The 12255-nt window shown below is 41.2% G+C and overlaps 1 protein-coding gene and 1 long non-coding RNA gene across 2 annotated transcripts in view; both read left to right on the top strand.

The window, feature by feature from the left end:
• syt6a (synaptotagmin VIa) overlaps nucleotides 1-12255 on the top strand; it is a 162437-nt gene that overhangs the window by 135467 nt on the left and 14715 nt on the right. The gene's annotated exons all lie outside the window — the stretch shown is intronic.
• On the top strand, nucleotides 5612-7771 carry LOC144994049 (uncharacterized). Its single transcript, XR_013657428.1, has 4 exons — nucleotides 5612-5764; nucleotides 6507-6696; nucleotides 6776-6905; nucleotides 7081-7771. It is a non-coding gene; the product is annotated as an uncharacterized LOC144994049 (long non-coding RNA).

A 12255-nucleotide genomic window follows, 5' to 3' on the forward strand; every position in this document is an offset into this window, starting at 1 on the left:
CTGGATTGTTTCAGGGGCCTCTTTGCACAGCCTACACCTTGGGTCTTGTCTGGTGTGGTAGATCTGAGCCTCTATGCTCTGGTGCTCAGGGCTTGTTCCTGGGCTGCCAGGATGAGCGCTTCAGTGCTGTCCTGTAGGCCAGCCCTTTCTAGCCATTGGTAGGACTTCTTGATATCAGCCACTTCAGTTATGGTCCGGTGGTACATCCCATGCAGGGGTTTGTCCTCCCATGAGGATCTGTCCTCCAGCACTGTATCCTCTGTTCTCCATTGCCTGAGACATTCACTGAGCACACTGTCATTTGGGGCCTTGAGCTTGATGTACTCATGCATCTTGGATGTTTCATCCTGGATAGTGGCTTCTACACTCACTAGTCCTCGGCCTCCTTCCTTGCGGCTAGCATACAGTCTCAGTGTGCTGGATTTGGGATGGAACCCTCCATGCATGGTGAGGAGCTTTCGTGTTTTAACATCCGTGGTCTGTATCTCTTCCTTTGGCCATCTTATTATTCCTGCAGGGTATCTGATAACTGGCAGTGCGTAGCTGTTTATTGCCCGGGTCTTATTTTTGCCATTGAGCTGGCTTCTCAGGACTTGCCTTACTCGTTGGAGGTATTTAGCTGTTGCAGCTTTCCTTGTTGCCTGCTCCAGGTTGCCATTTGCCTGTGGAATTCCAAGGTACTTGTAACTCTCCTCGATGTCTGCTATTGTTCCTTCTGGGAGTGAGACCCCTCCTGTGTGGACTACCTTGCCTGTCTTAGTCACCATCCGGCTGCATTTATATATATATGTATTTATATATATATATATATATATATATATATATATGTATTTATATATATATATATATATATATATATATATATATATATATATATATATATATATATATATATATATATATATATACATATATATATATATATATATATATATATATATATACATATATATATATATATATATATATATATATATATATATATATATATATATATATATATATATATATATATATATATATAAATATATACACGCACACAGGTAGATCTTCAAGACATTGTCGACTCAAAAGTAGCTCACATGTCAAAAAAGTGTGAGCACCCCTGGTCTAGTGGGTGGTAGAATCATTCTGCCTTGCTGCCCTGGATTTCTAACCAAAGCTGTCAGAATAGAAGTCAAGCCAATGATCTAATGATAATACAGACAAAGCTACAAGGCTACAGCTGTTAACCCAGATCTCTGAACTCAGTCGCACAGGCTTGTGTTCCCTCTAAGCCAGTATTCTCCCTTTGGGAGCTCCATTTGGTTCTGCATGGTAGAAGTGTAAACAAGTTATCTGATTACAGACTTTTCTCTGGTATCTGTTATGGGTTTTTTTATGTTTAGGAAAATAGCAATACCAAGACTTTAACACACACACACACACACAAAACACAGAAAAACATTTTTATAACACAACAGTATTTATTTAAATGAGTGGTGAACAAGAACAACTGAAGCAAAAAGGCTTCAGGGTGAACCTGAATACATTTAACCTAAATCAGCTGGACAGTACCCTTGACCTTCTCCAGAATACTTCTTATTCACTGTAGCAACTGTTTTCACAGAAGATATTAGGTGGGATTGCCCACAACTGCCCCCCCAACATGGCAACATGGTACAAAAGGATCGGAATTTCAAAAATTCTGGTCCAAATAAACGAGTTTATAATTTTGCTCAAAAGCTTGGAAATGAGATCCTTGAGTTGTACTTGTTTTCAATAGTCTTTGAATTGTATTGTTCTCTTTAAATGCTTTGTATTGGCTGGTCCGGCTGAACTTCCTTTGAAATAGAGAGTGGTAATCTCAGTGGCAATTTCCCTGATTAACCCTTGTGCTATCTTAGATGACCCCACCCTTACATTGACGTTTTCTCCCTACCATAAATAACAAAAGTGGATAAAGGTGGACAGATTTCATGTACTCCATGGACACCAGTGAAGATCAAAAATCCTTGAAGAAAAAAGGTTCAGCGCACTGTCTAGTGGGTCTAGATGACCACGCTCCCAATGTTAGCCTAGGATAGCACAAGGGTTAAATAAAGATGAATAAATAAGAGAATTTAAAAAACAACAAAGAAACACACCTATCCACATCCAATAAGGAATCTTACCTGAAATTAAAAGAAAGGGGAAATAATAATCACCAACTATGAACATCCCAGACTAACATAAACAGGAGAAAACAAAACTAAAAAAAAATGGCAGTTCAGTTCAGTTTTTTTAGCACAGTTAACACAAAAACTAATCAAAGCGGGCTGGAATGATAGGAAAATGATGCAGAGGCTTGTGTCACTCTTACTGAAGTGTAGGAATTTGAAGCAGTGTGATGGAGCTTGTATCAAACACTATCTTATGAATGACTGATGATATTTGTTAGGAAAGCCTCAGCACATCGTGAGCCTTAAGTTGCCCACCACTAAGATGCCACAAAGTGGAGCGGAGAGCTGGCCTGAAGGCATGTTACAGCAAAGCTTTCTTCTTGAGCTTTCTCAAAGGCTTCCTTCATCAGTTTTAGTTCCAATCGGAAGACACACCTCTTTGGCACCACACCTGAAAACAGCAAAGTTCCGCTCTGCCGTGGGAATTAAACAAGGATAACATAGATTAATAAGAAAAAACAAATCACTAGCCTTGTGGTAGTGTCTGTCCTGAGACTGGAAGATTGTGAGTTCGAATGCACAATTGAGTCAGACCAGAGACAAAAATTAGGACCTAACACCTCCCTGCTTGGTACTCACAATAAAGGGGTTGTATTGGGGGGGGTTAAATCACCAAATATTTCCTGTGTCTGCAGCTCACCGCTCCCCCAAGGGGATGGGTCAAATGCAGACAACAAATTTCACACACCTAGGTGTGTGACATCTAATGGGACTTTAACTGCAATTTTAAATTGAATTTGTCCAGAGCAGTAAGGCAGAAGATCACCTGGCTTCAACATGAGCAGAGCATCACCTGAAACTACTGGTGTTGGACAGAAGTGGGGCAGAGAGGAGAAAATAAATCTCATTGCACAATATATGAGTGCTTGAAGGAACTCGAGAATGAACGATGGTGTGTATGTATTATGGATAAGGTAGTCATATTACTGCGTGATATGCCCTAAAAGACTGAACTCTGGACATTAAACCCACACAGAGTTGGAGATAACACCAATAAAGAACAATGCGCACAAACTACAGGCAAGGAAATACTAACAGAGATCCAACAAACTCCTTGGATCCAATTCCTTGAGGAGATAATGAATCAAGGAGCAGCTGCTGTGAATCTAAACAGAATTGACAGGAAAAAAACGAGAAAACAAAACACAAGAGGTTTGCTGAGCCGCAAAGGAAGAAAACACCCACCTGAACTCAATGAGAACACATTAGACTGCATCACATTTAGCAAAGCCTTTAATCCAAAGTGACTTATAGATCAGTACCATAATTGGGGCCAATGTGTGGTGAAGTGTCTTGCCCAAAGACACAAAGGCTGTCTAACTTGAGAGTGAAACCCCTGACCGTCCAGCTGGCAGACAGACTGCACAACCCAGTGAGTTAACAGACAAAAAGGTTGGGATAAGGCAAGAAATAAGGACAATTTGAGATAGAACAAAGTATTAGTGAACAGTATCCAACATTAAGTTGGACCAAACTTATACTAGCATTACTGCTCGGCATATCATTATTGTCGAATTGTTTTCCAAAAGCTGCCACGGAGCAAATTTACAACCGTAAAGTGTTGCATTTTAGCACAATTTTAGCTTTTCTCCACTTCAGAATCTGTTGGAATTACTTTACAGTGTTCCCTAGTGTATTGCAGGGGTTAAGTTCTTAAAATAAGATAAAACTTCTCAAGGCACGATCATAGATATTTAAGGCCGTTAAAACCCTCACTACACACATGATACACTTTTCCCCGACAGACTTAAACATTTTCACATTTTTCTCCTTTGTTTAAAATCTACAAATTAAAAACCTTTATAGAAGAATATGTCCAGAATTATAAAATAAAACCAAAGATTTGATCGCAATCAAAGGTTCATGTAGATGTGACAAACTGAACGTATTCTCTCCAAGAGACATGGCACTGACGACATCGATTGACAAGGTCAACACACCAATCAGGATGCAGAGTGTCGTAAAAATAAATTCATAAAAAGCATAGGAAAGTGCACCGAAAAGAAATCCATGAAACAGTGAAACTGCAAAAGATGAACTTCAATATAGTGTGGGAACTGCGCAGATGGTCTCAAGTTAAGTTATGTGACACACATTCAAGAACGCTTTAAATGCTTATTCTTGAGCGTGATTTCAGCATTTGGTGCTCACACTAGAAAAGCAGGAAGAAAGGTCTTCTTTTTCTACTAGTTACTAGCGCACGTCCACCAGCTACAGTTGGAAACTTGTATCAGGCTTTTTCCTTCGCAGCTCTATTCGAAATATGACAGACTTGATGTCGCATAAATCCGGCAATTCCGGCAGATAGCAATTATTAATGTCTCCTTCATGATCAATTTACAAACGGTTGGCACTTCTGTGAATTTAAAAAGACGCCATCCATACCTCACTGCCAAATCCGAGTCCCTGATTGGTCAAAGTTCACTCTGGTTTACTTTCAATGCGCGTTCAATGGCTGCATGATTTTGTATGTAGAGTCCGAAAATGGTCGTAGAAACTGGCATAGCAACTTGGCAATGTGAGAATTTTAAACGCGGAAGCCCAAAACCAAATGCGACAAAAAAGCTCTACGCTTCAATGCATGCGGTGGTGCAGGGTGGTGTGAGCGTAGCCAAAAAGTTTTGGAAGTTTGAAGAGCTTGAATTACTTTTGTCGCCAGCGACATCTCCTGTATTGATGGGTTGAATTCCACACAAAGTTTAAAAAAAATTCTTTCTAACATCTGCTACTGTAAATAGTTATGCTACAGAACGACCAACTTCAGGTTCAAATATACCATCATTACTTTGTGGTGTGCGTCTTTCTTAAGCCTGAAGTCATGTCGTACGGAGGAACACATTTCAAAGGATAACAGGGGCTTATTGGCCAATACCTCGCATCATTTGGAAGCCAGTATCACTGAAATTACAGGCTATAAGGTATGAGGTGCCGTGTAGGACATTATTCAGAATTAGCATTCACATACACATGTGAAATCTCTCACACACACTAGTGAAATACTTGTATACATACAACTGAAAATGTATTCATTCACATACACATGTGAAATCTCTCACATACACATGTGAAATCTCTCACATACACATGTGAAATCTCTCACATACACATGTGAAATGCTCTCACACACACTACTGAAAATGCTCTCACATACACATGTGAAATGCTCTCACACACACTACTGAAATCCTCTCACACACACTACTGAAATCCTCTCACACACACTACTGAAATCCTCTCACACACACTACTGAAATCCTCTCACACACACTACTGAAATCCTCTCACACACACTACTGAAATCCTCTCACACACACTACTGAAATCCTCTCACATACACATGTGAAAATCCTCTCACATACACATGTGAAAATCCTCTCACATACACATGTGAAAATCCTCTCACATACACATGTGAAAATGCTCTCACACACACTACTGAAATTTTCGACAGAAACGGAAGGCATTTCAGTAGAAACGGAAGTTGGCTGATTATCGCGAGATAATCATTCGTCTGAATCATTCGAAAATGGCAGCCGGTTGCGCAAGGAAAACCACCGAAACGTGTAAGTATATTAAAAAATATCCAGTATCTGTTGTAAAATATATTTGTAAATACTTAGGATGATGTGTTTAATATGTTATATTCCTCAATCAACAACCTAGATTGTTTTGAAGCTCATCAATTTCAGTAATGCTAAAGCTAACGCTAACGCGAATTAGCGCCGAAGGCTAAAAACAAACGCTAGATATTACATCAAAAAGCAGTGACTTCTAACCGTAGTCACAAGTTATTAACACATGTTTTAAATGTGTTCATATATGTAGGGACAGACGAGGATGAGGAAAATCCGATCCATTTGCGGATGGAGAAAGATAGCCTGTTTGTTTTCAAGCTAGCTCGTGCCAGATGGGTAAATCTGATATGTCTCTACCGTAGAGACATATCAGATTTGACTTCATTTTAATAAACGGTTAATCGTTGTCGAACTGGGTTAAAGGTTTATGTTAAAGACCCAGAAGAGAGAGGAGGAAAGGGTTAGAAGGGAGGAACAGCGACAGGAGAGTCTGTTAAGTTTACTTGAGTTGAAATTATTGTTCTAAAATGTAATGCAGCCATTGTTTTTCCAATTTGTTTAATAAATGTATGAACAAAAATGAATAATTTACATGTATTATTTAAATCTGAGCTATTTTTAACAATCTTAAAAGGATTTTCATATAAATATCAGATGTACATATTTAGAATTTCGTTTTATATGTTAATATTTATTTTTATACATGTTAACAATAATCCTGGTCTTCTAGAGTCATGTGTGTCACAGTTGGAGCTGAAAGGAAAGCAAAGATTTGTCCTTGCAGACAGACGTGACTCTGCTCGTCCTGCATGTTCCTGGTGTTGTCCTGCTGTGGCTCAACATCTGTGGCTAAGCAGTCGCCTTTGCTGATGCACAGAATGTGCAGAATTGAACTGCAGGCAATGATTTTCATTGCAAAGGTTGGTTTTACTTCCAGTGCCCTCAGAAATATTGCTCTCCTCCTCATCTTTATCATGCCAAATGCTCTCTTCACAACAGAGCGTGTTCTGGAGTGGTTCTGGTTGTAACTGCCTCAATGGCATTCCTCATGGGTTCCCTGTAGGGTGTCAGCAGCATGATGGGATGTGCAATGCAGGGATACCCACCATCACCCAAAAGGATCCTTCAGGTGGGTTTGTTTGATTTACATAAATTGGGCTTTTACGTAGAACCTGTGAATCATGGATTGATCCTGGATTCTCAACAAAAATATCTATAAATTTGGCATTAGAGTCACATACAGCATGCATTTTAATGGAATAAAAAAGCTTCCTGTTAAAATAACAAGCTGCATTATCTTTTAGGGCCTTTATTCTTATGTGGCAGCCATCAATGCTCCTTGTGACCCTTTGGAAGGAGAAAGACCAAGCGAGCTGCTAAAATCCAGAGGCGACTTATGGTAGTTCATTCCCACTGGGAAGCTGGGTGACCCTGCTCATCAGCTGGAGGATGCGGTCTGCCGTCCTGTGGACAACATCGCTCACGGTGGACCGTGTCATGTCAAAGACTCTGGCTACCACACTGTAAGATGTGCGACACGCCAGCCAGAAAAGAAACACCAGGACGTCAGTCTCCTGTGACCCCCCAGAGTGTGAGGAACCCGAAGCTGATGCTTCAGGACCATCGACCCAGATGCTCGATGGTCCTGCGGGTCAACCGAAAATCCAGTCTTGTGTCGGACTGACCGTCAGCGTAAAGGGCCAGGACAGACACCTTTGTGTTGGTAAAGCAGTAGAGACGTGGAAGACCCTGGAAAATGCAACATTAATTATTTCATTGAGGAAATTAAATCACATTTTTTTAATGTTTCTATTTATTTTGATGTCTTACATTTTAGATTATGAAGTATTTATTAATTCTGGAAAATCTCGTGGTTTTTATTTGGCTGGGTTTTTGGATTTTCATTTAAACTTTTAAAAATGAAAGTTTTTGTTTTGTTTTTGTTTAAAACAAGTGATATGGTTTGACTCTGAATAAAAAATTCTAAACTTTGAACTCACAAGTGTTTCATGTAATTGGACTACACAACTCACTTGAAAAAGAATGTTAAACTCTTACCCAGCAGACTGTGTAACCTTGAGCATGATTAATAACAAAGTTTAAGTTAAAGTTTAGGTTTAACTAAAAAAAAAGCTTTAAGTTTAACTCACAAGTTATTCTGTCTGGTCAGGGCATCCAGAGGAAATCTTCTGAGATGTCTGCTTCTCCTTGCCGTCCTGTGATGCTGCACATCTGCTCGTTTTCAGTTTGATCTCACGAAAAACGGTTGAATTATTGCCAGGAACACGGACAGATTCATTTTCAAAGCCATTTTCAGTAAGGTGTAAGAAAACTACAGAAAAAAATGCCTCCTTGCAAGAGCCCGTTAATCGTTCAGCGGCACAAAAACAAAATAAATATTGGCATGAAAAAATAACTTGGGGGTTTATTTATGAACAAATACATTAAATCAACACCAAATTGTTTGTAATTTAATTATTTATAAATCAGTCACGTTTTCCATGATCAGAACACAGCAGATTCATAAATAGTCTCTGTAAAATGTTCATATTTATTATGTTTTTACTCTGACAAATAAGTGTCATTCTCCGCGTTAAATAGGAGTAGTTCGCCTCCAGACCAGGTGGTGGCGGTAATGCGCCACTTTGTTTCCGTGTCAAGCGCGTTATGAACAACACCCAAAAGAAAAAAGTACTGAGCACGGGTGTCTGAATTGCTTTTAAATTCAGAGAACTATATAGAACTATATAGTTCTGCACTATATAGGGTTTTAGTAGTTAGGGATCAGGGCAGGAATTCGGACACAGGTTCATTTCCACTGAAATGCCTTCAGTCGAGCAACTTCGTTTCTAACAATAAAGTAAAAAAAAAAAACGTTGTTTCTACTGAAATGCCTTCCGTTTTTATTGAAATTTTCACATGTGTATGTGAGAGGATTTTGGATAGTGTGTGTGAGAGCATTTTCACATGTGTATGTGAGAGCATTTTCACATGTGTATGTGAGAGCATTTTCAGTATTGTGTGTGAGAGCATTTTCAGTAGTGTGTGTGAGAGCATTTTCAGTAGTGTGTGTGAGAGCATTTTCAGTAGTGTGTGTGAGAGCATTTTCAGTAGTGTGTGTGAGAGCATTTCACATGTGTATGTGAGAGCATTTTCACATGTGTATGTGAGAGCATTTTCAGTAGTGTGTGTGAGAGCATTTTCAGTAGTGTGTGTGAGAGCATTTTCAGTAGTGTGTGTGAGAGCATTTTCAGTAGTGTGTGTGAGAGCATTTTCAGTAGTGTGTGTGAGAGCATTTTCAGTAGTGTGTGTGAGAGCATTTCACATGTGTATGTGAGAGCATTTTCAGTAGTGTGTGTGAGAGCATTTCACATGTGTATGTGAGAGCATTTTCAGTAGTGTGTGTGAGAGCATTTCACATGTGTATGTGAGAGATTTCACATGTGTATGTGAGAGATTTCACATGTGTATGTGAATGAATACATTTTCAGTTGTATGTATACAAGCATTTCACTAGTGTGTGTGAGAGATTTCACATGTGTATGTGAATGCTAATTCTGAATAATGTCCTACACGGCACCTCATAATAAGGAGCCAGCACTTCTTACATTCCTGAGTCTGTAAACTGATTTACATAATCTGCTAACTGGCAAAATGACAGCTTCACAAACTCAGCGATGGAGCAAAGTTCTTTCTGTTACTTATAATCATATCTGTAATTTTCTGTTTGTTTGTTTTTTTTTTCTTTGCTCCATATTAAGGGTCCAAGAGTTGTTGTTATTTCATCACCTTCACAGAGTCCCCCCCTCCCACTCTATCTGTTGAACTTCTTCAGGGGATACTCAATAATGTGAGCCTTCTTGCTTTGTGTGCAGAAAAAGGAGGCGGGCTTGGCACGCTAGCTTAATTGAGCCAACCCAATGATTTTATGACAAAATCTTTTGCCCACATTAAATCCAAGATGGGTGCCATAAAGAAAGCAGCAGACGGTGGGGGGCTGGAGGCAGGGGAGTTCAGTGTTCTGCAAAGAAAACAATATGAATACAAAGGGGTGTTCCGTGGAGAAGCGTGTATGACACAGTGCTGCTTAATGAAGGCTAAAAGCAGGAAGCTCTGGGTCAAATCAATACTGGAACCATTGTGTAAAAATCAAAACAAACCCAAACAACACAGATGGAAACATGTCTTTGTGTGTGATTGCGTTTTGGTGGCCTCGATTAGTGAAAGTCTTTGTCGCTTTGCTTCTTTTTTAATCACGTAAACAGAATGACAACAAAGCCTCTCTAATGATTGGACTAAATATTTGCATAATTACTGGTTACTTACAGAATGGGGAGATTTAGGTTTGAAACGTCCTCCTCCTCCGCAGCCTTTGATGATTCAGCAGGTGTCCTTGCAACGTCTGCATAACTCAGACACGAAGACAAGTTTATCGGATACTTGTCGCACAGGGCAAGCTTCAAGTGAAGGAAGTGGAAGTCACAGGAGGAGGGTTTAATGTAGATGTAAAGACACAAGCGGGGTTGTATGCCCCGTGGGTGCTATACCCGCTTTCGCCACCCCACTTTTGGGCCTGTTTGGCTGCTACTCTTAACTCTTCCCTTTTGGACAGAGCTGAAAATACATTAAAAAAAAAATTAAAAATTCCAAAATGGCGGCCTATCTTTAGATTTTATCTCCATAGCAACCATTTTAGCTTTGGTTGGCTGTGGTTGACAAACATGTATTTGCAATTAAAAAAAAAAAGAAAAAGAAAATCTTGGGGTTTCTTGGCAACTGAGGTTTTTTTGTTCACCATGCTCACAGTCCTAGTATGGAGCGATGATATGTCATGCCAGATAAAAAATATGCAAGCAGTAGGGGAACACCACTTTTGCAAGCTTACCACGCTAACAGCGTTCAAAATCTATCAATTTTAAAACCAACATTTTTCCCAAGTAGCCTCTCAAAGATGCTCCAGGAGTGATGAGGCAATAGACTGAAATCCCTTGGTGTTAAAATTGTAGAAGGTACAAAAAAAAGAATTCAAGATATTCCCCCGGTCCTGGGAGGAGTTCGGTGAGGCCGTGGAGAAGGACTGTCGGTTGGCCTCGAAGAAATTCTGGCAAACCATCCGGCGACTCAGGAGGGGAAAGCAGTTCTCTACAGGCACTGTTTTCAGTGCAGGTGCGGGGCTGTTGACTTCGACTGGGGACATTGTCAGGCGGTGGAAGGAGTACCACTGACACGCCTTCTTTTGAAGAAGCACAGAATGAAGACTTTGGGGTGAGGCTGTCTATTACCCAAGCTGAAGTCACTGAGGAGCTCGTTGACTACCTCAGTGGCATGGCTCCAGGAGTGGATGAAGTCCGCCCTGAGTACTTCAAGTCTCTGGATGCTGTGGGAGTGTCTTGGCTGACACGTCTGTGCAGCATCGCATGGCAGTCTGGAACTGTACCACGGGAATGGCAGACAGGGGTGGTAGTTCCCCTCTTTAAGAATGGGGACTGGACGGTGTGTTCCAACTACAGGGCAATTACACTCCTCAGCCTCCCTGGGAAAGTCTATTCCAGGGTACTGGAGAGGAGAGTCCGTCCGATAGTCGTATCATATATTCAGGAACAACAGTGCGGTTTCCGTCCTGGTCGTGGAACAGTGGACCAGCTCTACACCATCTTTAGGGTGCTGGAGGTATTGTGGGAGTTCGCTCATCCAGTCCATATGTGTTTTGTAGATTTGGAGAAGGCGTTCGACCGCGTCCCACGTGGTATCCTGTGGTGGATGCTCTAGGAGTATGTGGTCCGGGATGCCTTACTGAGGGCTGTCTGGTCTCTGTATGACCGGAGTAAGAGTTTGGTTCGCATAGCCGGCAGTAAGTCAGACCTGTTCCCGTTGCGCGTTGGACAGGGCTGCCCTTTATCACCAGTTCTGTTCATAGTTTTTATGGACAGAATTTCTAGGCGCAGCCAGGGACCGGAGGGGGTGTGGTTTGGAGGCCACAGGATTTCCTCTTTGCTCTTTGGAGATGATGTTGTCCTGTTGGGTTCATCGGGCCAGGACCTCCAGCATGCATTGGGGCGGTTTCCGGCCGAGTGTGAAGAGGCTGGGATGAAGGTCAGCACCGCTAAATCTGAGGCCATGGTTCTCAACCGGAGAAAGGTAGTTTGCCATCTCTCGGTGGGTGGAGTGTCCCTGCCCCAGGTGGAGGAGTTTAAACATCTGGGGGTCTTGTTTAGGAGTGAGGGAAGACAGGAGTGTGAGATTCACAGGCGGATCGGAGCGGCGTCCGTAGTTATGCGGTCGCTGTATCGGTCCATTGTGGTGAAGAGAGAGCTGAGCCAAAAAGCAAAGCTCTCAATTTACCGGTCAATCTTCGTTCCAAAACTCACCTATGGTCAGCTATGGGTCATGACCGAAAGAACGAGCTCCCGAATTCAAGCGGCTGAAATGAGCTTCCTCCGTAGGGTGGCTGGGCGCTCCCTTAGAGATAGGGTGAGAAG

The sequence above is a fragment of the Oryzias latipes genome, chromosome 7 (assembly GCF_053564925.1).
Source record: "Oryzias latipes strain Hd-rR chromosome 7, Olatipes_Hd-rR_3.1".
NCBI classification, from domain to species: Eukaryota; Metazoa; Chordata; class Actinopteri; order Beloniformes; family Adrianichthyidae; genus Oryzias; species Oryzias latipes.